Source organism: Leiobunum rupestre, chromosome 2 (assembly GCF_980474605.1).
Source record: "Leiobunum rupestre chromosome 2, qqLeiRupe1.1.hap1, whole genome shotgun sequence".
Taxonomy (NCBI): Eukaryota; Metazoa; Arthropoda; class Arachnida; order Opiliones; family Sclerosomatidae; genus Leiobunum; species Leiobunum rupestre.
In genome coordinates this window covers 49,173,639-49,185,497 of record NC_143385.1, presented here as the reverse complement: position 1 = coordinate 49,185,497, position 11,859 = coordinate 49,173,639, and the positions used below count along the sequence as shown (strand labels likewise).

Below are 11,859 nucleotides of genomic sequence, written 5' to 3'. Positions count from 1 at the left end.
ATGAAATGGTCAATATGAATTGGTACCTCTTGTTCGATTGCCAAGAAACCCAGATTTGTTCATCTCAACATGCACATTGTAGACCTTTAATAATTTTTTATAATTTTTCTGATACACGATCTCGGCCGGCCGCGTTCGTTTCAATTTTCTAGGCCACTGGCCGCCCCCTACATCTAAGCCGCCCAGGGCCATGGCCCCCTTTGCCCCTCCCACGCTACGCCACTGATTTGACCATTTAACCGTTGCCTCGTTGCCGAGGCCGAGCATTTTTGAACCCTCGGCCTCGGCCCGAGGCAGTTTTTCGACCCTTGTTCGATCCTTGTGACCCTATTGGCAGTTTGGACAATTGGATTTGGTTAATTTCTTACTTATTTCGCGCTGTATACGGTTAATCGATACGGGCAAAAATAAAATTGAAACTTTCGAAAATAAGGAGGCAAATGTTGATATAAATATTAAAAAAACGATCAGCCTAAAGATAAAATTAATAATTCGAGTGTTCATTTTGTCACGGGTGAGTTTAATATTTAAGGTTACTTTTGATATCAGAGTAAACAATGCTAAGATTACCAGTATTTACACTCGGGTTGAATTAAACTGCCATATCCTTCGAAGAACCACATTTGCTGATCAAGAGTTGTTTTTTTATTCATAAAGTTTGGGGTCGAGCGCGTACGCAGGACCCCACTACCAGAAATTATACGCCCCATCCAATGCAATTTGCAAAAGAAAGTTGAAGTCAAACCCATCGTGGTGCAATGATTTGTTCTCGTCCAAGCCCGCCTCCTCATAGATCGAGGCTGCAGCGACGCCAGGTAAGTATGATTTATTTGGTAAAATTGAGACATTTATAATGAGAAAATTAAACTCGGATGCCCTACGCGACCTTTGTTTTTCCCGATATTTTAGGTATTAAAGTGTTATTTCGAAATATCAGATGACTTAACTCTACAGTGTAGTTCATATTAAAGGACCCCTTGATAAAATATACAATAACGTTTTTACTCCGCTTTGGCTTAGTCGAATTTTGACAATTTTTAAATCAACGTTTTAAGATAAATACTTGAAATAAATGGTATATTTCATTATATAGGTCGTAACGTAAAATCTGTTCACAGCACATTTTCAATTTAATTATTTCATTAAAAACTATAAAAAAAAGTATTTTAAGTCAACTTTGGCCTTTGCACTTGATACTTACGGCGCCGAATGTATGATATTTTTAGATTATTTATTACATTATAATATGATGTTTCAAAGCTTGCAGGTTTACTCATTTAATACCGCGCAATGCTGAGAGAGTCCTTACCCCATCTGGTGGCAGAAAAAGTTAGACATTCCAAGGTATTTCCTTAAAGGGGATAGATACGCAGGTATTTGGTGTGGAACACTAACCCTTGCAATATTGGTATCTCCCAAAGACTATATAACGCTTTGCTTACTAGACAGGCGTGTTCCTAGGAAAAACCTGTTAACACCTCTGTAGCACTGTAAAAGCTGGGGTAATATTTGGACCCGCGGCTAGAGGCGCCACTAGTAACACAGCTCAAGCTAGGGAAAATTTTGGGCCAGCGTCGAGATGGAGCCACAATCGGTATGCAAGTCGAGCCATAGAACACGCCTGTCTAGTAAGCGAAGCGTTATATAGTCTTTGGTATTTCCATTATACAGGGTGTTAACTAAAAAATGGACCAGGGTGAATATCTCAAAATATGTTTTAGCTACGATTTTGAAATTTTAGGTTGTTATAGAGCGCTCAGGGGGTCACCCAACTATGAAAATTTCAATGACCTTGAACCATGTTTTCAAGGTCATTCGAAAATTAACTTGAGAACCGTAAGAGCTACGAAGTTGGTTCCAATTAGAAAGTTGTTCCCCGTCACATTTTATGGTTAACTAGCTTTGACTCGATCTGATTTGCGAAATAGGAAGTCGAGAAATGTTAGGCCAAAAACAAGACGGTCGTTAAGTTGATAACGTGTAGAAGACGAGTTTTGGGAGCTGAAATTTTCAAACTAAAGACCCTCAACCACGATGAGGTTGTCTAACAAATATCAGTACTCTAACAAGAGTACTTTTAAAGTTATCAGTTGATCATCGTCTTTAACACGTTATCAACTTAACGGCCTTTCTTGATTTTGGCCTAACATTGCTCAACTTCCTATTTCGCAAATCAGATCGAGTCAAAGCTAGTTAACCATAAAATGTGACGGGGAACAACTTTCGTGACAGACTAAGCAAACATTCCTGAAAGCTCGGACGACGATGACGACCAACGTACCAAGCGCTCCTTATAATATAGATATACCATTTATTTCAAGTATTTATCTTAAAACGTTGATTTAAAAATTGTCAAAATTCGACTAAGCCAAAGCGGAGTAAAAACGTTATTGTATATTTTATCAAGGGGTCCTTTATTATGTACTACACTGTACAGTTAAGTCATCTGATATTTCGAAATAACACTTTAATACCTAAAATATCGAGAAAAACAAAGGTCGCGTAGGGCAACCGAGTTTAATTTTCTCATTATAAATGTCTCAATTTTACCAAATAAATCATACTTACCTGGCGTCGCTGCAGCCTCGATCTATGAGGAGGCGGGCTTGGACGAGAACCAATCATTGCACCACGATGGGTTTGACTTCAACTTTCTTTTGCAAATTGCATTGGATGGGGCGTATAATTTCTGGTAGTGGGGTCCTGCGTACGCGCTCGACCCCAAACTTTATGAATAAAAAAACAACTCTTGATCAGCAAATGTGGTTTTTCGAAGGATATGGCGGTTTAATTGAACCCGAGTGTAAATACTGGTAATCTTAGCATTGTTTACTCTGATATCAAAGCTAACCTTAAATATTAAACTCATCCGTGACAAAATGAACACTCGAATTATTAATTTTATCTTTAGGCTGATCGTTTTTTTTAATGTTTATATCAACATTTGCCTCCTTATTTTCGAAAGTTTCAATTTTATTTTGGCCCGTATCGATTAACCGTATACATCGCGAAATAAGTAAGAAATTAACCAAATCCAATTGTCCAAACTGCCAATAGGGTCACAAGGATCGAACAAGGGTCGAAAAACTGCCTCGGGCCGAGGCCGAGGGTTCAAAAATGCTCGGCCTCGGCAACGAGGCAACGGTTAAATGGTCAAATCAGTGGCGTAGCGTGGGAGGGGCAAAGGGGGCCATGGCCCTGGGCGGCTTAGATGTAGGGGGCGGCCAGTGGCCTAGAAAATTGAAACGAACGCGGCCGGCCGAGATCGTGTATCAGAAAAATTATAAAAAATTATTAAAGGTCTACAATGTGCATGTTGAGATGAACAAATCTGGGTTTCTTGGCAATCGAACAAGAGGTACCAATTCATATTGACCATTTCATTAAAGAGTTCGCGTTGCTAAAAACACGCAAAATAAAATTTTAATTTTTAAATTACTTGAATCCTTTTGCAATCAACAGAGCAACAAAGTATCACAGATTTTTCACCAATTTTTTGCTTAGTTGCGAAAATAAAGGGGGGGGGTGGAAAATTTAGGGTTTGCCCCGGGTGAAAGAAATACACGCTACGCCACTGGGTCAAATGGATAAATAAAGCAGCACCGCCCCCTCACGTTTCGCTTATCGACGGTTAACACGAAAAGAACCTAAAACAAAAGTTACAAAACTAAAACTAAAACTTTCGAGTATTGACTCCTCCTTCGCGCAAGACAGGGGAAAAAGCGTTCAAGGTGCCGGTAACCGGACGATCGTCTCCACATATTCATTCTCCTTAGATATAAATTTTACGGTAGAAAATGGGCCAAAATTTCAGTTATTTATGTTTTTAATAAGAGCGAAAAAATCCTCGGTTCCTCGGCTATATTTAGACGACCCTCGGACCGAGGCCGAGGGTTTTCCAAATGGCCGAGGCTCGGTTCGATCCTTGAATAGGGAATGACGTCACACACACGTGAATAATCAGATATATTAAAATGTTACGTATGGGACCCAGTTGAAAGGCTGCATTGTGCTCGGTAAATGTTATGACAAACTTTAAATGGGGTTTATTAAAATTAACCGCTTGTAATAATTAAGAATTTTATTTTACTTTATTTTTACCGAGAGAGCAAAAACATAACCCAGTGAGAGGCTCGTTCAATAGCGATAAGTTATTTGCTATCGGATCGCTATTGCCATCTGGTTCCCAATAACAACCATAGTAATTACCTCTCCGAGGGGACTTTGTACCCTAGAAGGGGTTATACAACCAACCTGTCTGTCTGTCTGTGGGTCTGTCTGTCAGGCCTGCGAACGCGTTCGCATTTTCGGGGCAAAGGGTAATCACTGCGTACCCAGTTTCTTAGAATCAGGGAAAAGGTTTTTCCAAAAGCGCCTTCTTTTTGTCATTGGATGTAGTATAATTTTTTAATCGTCCGGGATTCGAACCCGAGCCCTCTTGCACGACAGGTGAGCGTTCTACCGCAGAACCACTGAACTCTTCCGAGGAGAGGTATATTTTGGCTTGCCAACTTGTTTTTTAAATACAATTTCTAACCATAAATATAAGCTATAATGTATGAAAAATATAAAGCGATTAAATTAGAAACAACCGTACCTTCCTGTAAAATTTAAAGTTTAACAAAGCAACCGGTTTTTAGATACAGGAGCGCAAAGAATTAGTCGAGGGGCTGATCACTCCGCGTAATCGGTGTACAGAGCCGTACCTTTGACTGTACTAATGGGATTACGTGTAGTCTTTGAAGTCCCTGCCTTTGGTAGTGCTAATTTAAGCGTAATCCGGTGTACAGACTTTCAAAGAGTGGTTAGCCCCTCGGAATTAGTCCCCATAGCGTTAACGTCTTCTTAAATTTCCACACATCAGTTGAGTCTTTTAAATTTTCCTCATAGCGTGACGAAGTTGATCTAATGTGAAAACTGAACTAGCTAAAAGACTAAGAATACATCTAAGAAGGAATTCTTCTCTTGATAAGAGTTCTTCGTTATAATTTTTATAATTATTTGAAAATAATTAAAAATTATAAGAAATATTATTATAAATAAATTGCTAGCCCGCTAATTGACGTTTTAAAATTGTTAACAATTCTCACTGATAGCTTTCCCGTCTTTGCATTGGGTTAGTCTATGATTCGCTCGTTAAAAATCTAAACCAAACATGGTCTTGTATATTTTATCGAGTTTTAAAATAACTTGTAGAATTTGCTGAAATTTATAAATCTGCTCCCCGCGAAACAAGTTTTTGAAAATTACGAATATGCCGTCTCCTCTAAAATGACGAGAAAACGTTACCATATGACCCGTGGCGCAATCCATTATTTTTTAAGAAAAAAATCTTTTTGACGGAAAACGCGTCTTATTTGAACGAGCCATTGAGATAGACGGCGCCACGGGTATAATGATAAAGTTTTCTCGTCATTTGGGAGCAGACGGCAGTATTCTTATTTTTTAAAAACTTGTTTCGTGAAATACTGAAATCCGACGTTTTGATTGGACCTCTAGATTAATATTCCCAACTCAATGGTACAAGCGGCCGGGAAAAAAACCAACCGTTAAAATGGCTGGACATGTGTCAGATTTATAGCCCGGTGTACCAGGTAAGATTTAAACCACACCACCGGAGGTCTGTCATCATTATGCCCTACGGCCCCAAAACTGTGTTGTGCACCCCTCATCACTGTGGACTCATTGGATCCTCATAGTAGACACCCAAATAGAATTTTTAGGCCACATTGCAAACTGAAACAAATTTTGCAACTGGAGGGCTCTTTTTGGGCCTCTTTCACCCGTACTAGAGTGTTATTTGACGATTTGTAAAATATGAATTTTGGTTAATCGTTATTAAAGGGTCGAGCGCGTACGCAAGACCCCGCTACCAAAAATTTCGCGCCCCACATGTTGCTATTTGCAATTAGTGGTAAGAGTCAATCCAACCCAACTGCAATGGTAAGACCTTCTCCCAACCCGTCTCCTATTAGATCGAGACTGTAGTTGCGCCAAGTAAGTAATTTATGTTAGGAAGTTGCACGATTTATAGCTGACCAACACTTAACTCTAGTTTCGTATGCGAATTTTTAAATATTTTAAATGATAAAATACTTTCAACTACCAGAGGGCAAAAAGGCCGATTTGTACTACTTAAACTATTCTCAAGATTGTGTTCAAATAATATTACATACAATGCTATTTTGTTTACCGCTAATGAATATTACGAAGTGGCTACGCCTGCTCAACTTTTTTTTATGTGACGGTAAAATAAATACAGCGTTCTACTAAAAACGGTGTGGTGTGCTTTCCCCCTTTTGAGTTCGGAGGAGGTGAAGGTTTGGCGGGTTTTTCGTGTGAGAGAAAAATATTTATCTGGCAAACCCGTAAGAAATTGAGAACAGTCGATTTTTAGGAGTAGCGTAGTTGCTAGCCTAGGCTTCACTAACTTCCGGCTTTCCGCGCCGTTTTTCTTATTTTAAATGATTTTTGTAATAAATGTTTGATGGCAAATAAGCAAAATGCTAGTCCCAAATCCACGGGTTTAAAAAGAAACTTAGATCAAGAAAATATTCTTAACCCCAAACATACTTCAACACCTAGGGTCCCTCCTACAACTCCTAAAAGGTACGTCTCTAAAATATTCATATAAAGACCAAAAGTGACATAATAATATGAATATTTTAGTAATTATGTCACTTTTGTTAAGGCAGGATAAAGCCGAATTCTCATAAACCAAAGAATAACAAAATTTGTTAGTCCTGCTGCACTAGCTCTATAGTCTGTATGAAAAGTTTGGCCGGTCTTGGGCCGATTTTATAGAACGCTAACTGAAAGCCAAAGTCCAGCAAAACGAGATACGTGACGTTTGTAAGAAATTCGAAAAAGGAATCCTCCACCGTTTTTACATTAAACTGAGCTTCAGTACTAAATTTTCTGGGAAGCCTTTACCTTCTTTTTACTTTATTTCAATTATTAGATTATAATTTTAATTATTATAGATGATCTTTTTGTCCGTTGCTGGAAAAACAATAACCACGTGTTAAAAGTTTAATTCTTAGTCCCGCACGGAACACCTGGCGCCATCTAAAAGAAACTGGCCGTTACGAAATGGAATATTTGTTAAGGTATAGGCCTAGCATAATACTGGTCTAACTAGAAATTTAGCTATAACTGACGTAACTTTATAGAAACCAAAGAGCTATTACCTATTATTTTCTAAAAATTGTATCTAGGATTACCATTGTTAAAGGGCCACAGAATCGATAAAATATTGAGGGTGGGGCTACAGAATCGCGTGTTTTGGAAAGAGGGAAGGTACGTCTGAGTCACGTGATGGAAGGGGTGGAGCTACTAGAAATTCGGCACGAATTTTCAAACTATTCTGTGGCCCTTTAATTTAAAAATACCATTTTATAATATCAGAAGATCATAATGTAATGAAGATTAAAAATGGCAAAAACCACTTCTTGTACAATAAAAATTTTTAAGATTTAATAAACTTTTTATTGTACAAGAAGTGGTTTTTGCAATTTTTAATCTTCATTAGTTGATGTACAAGTGCCGTAAGTTACTTCTAATGATCATAATGTTCATTGTGTAGGATCAAAAGTTCATAATGTAGTACAAGATGTTAATAATGCCGTAGCAGGAGTTCATAATGTAGTATCAGAAGATAATAATTTAGTATTAGAAGTTCATAACGTAGTATCAGAAGATAATAATGTAGTATGCTTTATAGAAATAAATTTTAAGTGAAGAATAAAAGAACGTCGTTATATTTGCATATATAAAACTTTTTTTATTTAATAATAAAAGCAATTAAATACCGTCTGACCGGTTTCGTCGGGCTTAGCCCTTCATCGTCGGAGACGTTCTTTTATTCTTCACTTAATATGAACGCATATAGTAACTGAACTACACTCAAGCCTTAGAAATAAATTTCGCGAAATGCATAATGAATGAGCACAAGCCGTGCGCGAACGTTTTTAAACTTAAAACCACGTGGGAGAAATCGCCGCCGCGAGCCCTTATCGCTTTAAAACTTAAAATTAACACTTAAAATGATTCATCAGAACCTACAACTGGCTATTAGAAATAAGAGTTGTGTGTTTATGAAGGTATTTATTTTTGAAATTTAAGATTTAGACGCGTTTTTTTTTGGCTTTTATCAACCAGAGCGTGGCTGCTCTACCAATTAAGAGAATATTTTAAGTGTAGATATTTTGAAAAGGAAGATGTCGCTACTGCCCTATCGTCGTACGTTGATTTTCTTCACGCATGGAGAATGCCATAAACATCTTTGCTAGACCTTTACTTATGAGAATCTTATGATAGGCTTATGTTGTAATATATTTAGAAAATCAGTGCAATGACGTATTAACATAAGCAATAACGGAAGATACTTCTGTTTAAGAGTTAGTTTATATACTTTTTATATCATTAAACCCAGGAACTAATATGACGACTTAGAACAACGAACATTTTTTATAAAAACCGTAGTTAATATAAAGACTTCGTGCGTAGTTTAAATTTTGGTCATAAGTATCGCCGCCTACCGACAGAGTTTTAAATTTAATGTTAAAGCTGTCTGAAGGTGGGGTGGCTGAGTGGTTAGCACTTTCGCCTCGAAGCAAGAGGAGCTGAGTTCGATTCCACCTTTTGGCATCTGGTGAAAACTCGGAACCACTCTTTCTGCGTTGAGTTTACAAGCTCTCTCCCCACTGGTTAGAGGGGTTTCCCCCGAGCTCTTCGGTTTCCCCTGAGCTCTTCGGTTTCCCCTTCCCTAAAAATTTGTTGAGGTTAACGGTAATAGTTAGTGTAGGAAGCAGTTGGCTCGCGTGGCAGGAAGGCTTTGCTACCCCCCTCCTACGCATTGTAACCCGGCCGCCTGAATTAAAGGCTTCAAAAGTCGCTTCATGACTTAATTAGGCCTAAGGTGGTGCCTTGGGTATTAGCCTAGCTGATTATTATTATTATTATTTTTATTGCTCGTTCAAAATTATCTCTGTACAACCACCGAAAGATTCAAGAACATTGAAATCCAAAAGTCGTCTGCTATTTCTTAATATATTTAGTTGACGGATATTAAGGCAGATGGCGTTATATTTCCTAACTTCGAAGCCTATAGGAATCATTTTCCTAATGAAAAATCGTCGGGAGCCTACGAAGGTACATGATTCATGAGAATAACAATAGCAATATTATAGGTAGATGGGTACTTCTATTATAAGAGAAATATTATATACTTCTGATAATAGTTAGAAGAAAATGTAAGATGCCAATATTACTGGCGCCGCGGAGAGCTAACGACCGTTAACGTACAATATTCCCGTGGTGGGAACGCTATCGCCATCTACCAAAACAGATGTTAATTAAATAAATTGACTTCATTTTAGAAAATTGTTAGTGCTTTAACAATTTTTAAATTTTAGTTGTAGAAACTTATCGCTCAAATTTGACCTAGACTTCGGTTAGTTCGTTCAACAACCAGCGGTGTGCAAATACCATTTTTTGGGGATCGAATCGAATATCAAATATTTTTTTCAAGGCACGTCAAATACCAAATCGAATATTTATAACGTCAAATAATTTGGTCGAATATTTTTAGAGCAAAATTTTAAGCCAGTTAACTGATCAAATACCAAATAGTATTTCGAATACCAAATAATTCGACGTTTTTGGTTTTGAAATAACCAAATAGTTTGCATATTTGTCAAAAATAGTAATTGAAATCACTGTTCATTTTAGAATAGGAAAATACTAAACCAAAGGTATAATTTTTATTTTAATAAATTTAAACTATAATACTAAACTTTTTCAAAGAAAGCGTTTACAAACAAAATTTAAAATACACATTTTTAAAGTTTAACTACCCCAGGTCCAAGTCAGCTAGTGACTTTTATTCTTTAGTAACTACTAAATACAATTAAAATCAAAGGATCTGCTATATTTTTCATGCTTTGCAAACACTTCATTAAAATCTCGAGGTTTTAAATATATGTAAAACACGAAGGAGCAGATCTTTTATTACAAATAAAAAAATAATATTTAATTTAATTTATAGTAATTTTAAACCAATAATTTAGTGAACTCAAAAATTCAAAACCGAAAAATCCAAAATAGCTTTCCTAAGTGTTTGTTACGGGTTCTGCCTTGTAAAAGGCTTCGTGTTACGGGAATTTCGGAAATTATCCGTTAACTTCGCCAAAGCGGCGCTGCTGTCGCAAAAGTCATTTACTTGTCAGGATTTTTCCAAGTCATATATCCAGGTAGGCACTACTATTGTTAATCCAAGGTGAAAGTGACAGCTGTGGTTCTGCCACGTGCTTATAGGTAGTGAGTTTTTAATGAAAATGGTTTACCACCAAAAGTGCTGCTATAAAAATTGCAATAGCAACACTAGATATCTACTAGTCAAGAAATGTAAATTATGCCATATAAAATTATAACTTACTTTTAGTTCTATATTAAATTTTTACCGATTCTACCGAACTTTGGTAAGCCTTTGCCAAAAAACGCAAACGAACCGAGAAAGCTCTCTCATTACTATGTCGTAGTTGCGCACAACGATGCGCGTTATTGTACAAGATTCCGTCAGTAACCATGGTAGCCATATGACGCGAAGAGCCGCTTCTTGAAAAGGGGAAATACATTGAATTCGCCTTCACCATCTCTCCCCTTCCTTCTTTCTCTATGATTGTATATATTCTATTCAAAAACAGTCGACACTGTCACTCAATTTTGCGGGGGTCAAAATTCACGCACGAGAAAATGGAATCTCTGTTCTCGGCCTAATGGCTGCTTCGAACTTTCTAGAAATGAGACAGCGCTGTCGTCTTATACGTAGAAGATCACGTGACTCTTTTTAAGAAACCCCGGATTGGGTTGAATGTTTTGACCGGATTGCTAAATTTTACATTTGGGGATTTTGTTTTCATATTAGAGAAAAAAGGCACATGATTCAGTACAAATTCGGCCATAACTCGTAAGCGGTTCATCCTACGGGCATGTGGTTGGTCGCATTTGACTCAGGGTGAAATGTACCTTAGGGAACAACACTAAACACGGCCCAAAAACTGTGTTGTCCACCCCTCATCACTGTGGACTCATCGGATCCTCATAGTAGACTCCAAAATATAATTCTTAGGCCACATTGCAAACTGAAACAAATTTTGCAGCTGGAGGGCCCTTTTGGGGCCTCTTTTACCCGTACTAGAGGGTTATTTGACGATTTGTACAATATTAATTTTAGTTAATTGTCATTATAGGGTCGAGCGCGTACGCAAGACCCCGCTACCAAAAATTACGCGCCCCACATATTGCGGTTTGCAATTAGTGCAAAGTGTTTCGAAATCGACTTTTTTGGGACAGTTAAATATGAATAAAAGATATTAAATGTGTATATATTTTTGATCAGATTCATTAGCTCTATATACGAATATATAACTTATATTCTTGTAACTGCCACCAGAGGGTCGAACTTTCCCCTCTTTCGGTAAATTACTTTTTTTCATTGAATGTGTAGACTTAAGTTGAACGTAAATTTAAAATTTCAATAAATTTGGTTGAACAGAAGCTCTGTAATAAGCACTCAAAGGTACAATTTTAACCAAAATAAGGCTTTTTCAAAAGGCGGTCCGTCCCAAAAGTCAATAAGAAGAAGATGGAGAGAAAAGACGCGTATGCAAATTCAACACTCACAACCGCCATAATACAAATTCAACACACACAACCACCGTAACAAACAAACTTACCATTCCTACACTACACATAAACATTGCAACAAAATTCCCATTACAACTGAGCTGAAACCGTCGCGACGGTGAGCGTTAACGAAAAAACAACCGAACCGCACCCTACGCAATCGCAACTTTA

General features: G+C 37.5%; 3 non-coding genes across 3 annotated transcripts; 1 reads left to right on the top strand and 2 right to left on the bottom strand.

The window, feature by feature from the left end:
* Positions 1 to 659: 659 nt before the first annotated feature.
* LOC149957768 (U1 spliceosomal RNA) lies at positions 660 to 823 on the bottom strand. Its single transcript, XR_016479516.1, has one exon. It is a non-coding gene; the product is annotated as a U1 spliceosomal RNA (small nuclear RNA).
* Positions 824 to 2,560: 1,737 nt separating this feature from the next.
* Positions 2,561 to 2,724, top strand: LOC149957767 (U1 spliceosomal RNA). Its single transcript, XR_016479459.1, has one exon. It is a non-coding gene; the product is annotated as a U1 spliceosomal RNA (small nuclear RNA).
* Positions 2,725 to 5,841: 3,117 nt separating this feature from the next.
* On the bottom strand, positions 5,842 to 6,005 carry LOC149957766 (U1 spliceosomal RNA). The gene has a single exon (XR_016479560.1). It is a non-coding gene; the product is annotated as a U1 spliceosomal RNA (small nuclear RNA).
* Positions 6,006 to 11,859: the final 5,854 nt, after the last annotated feature.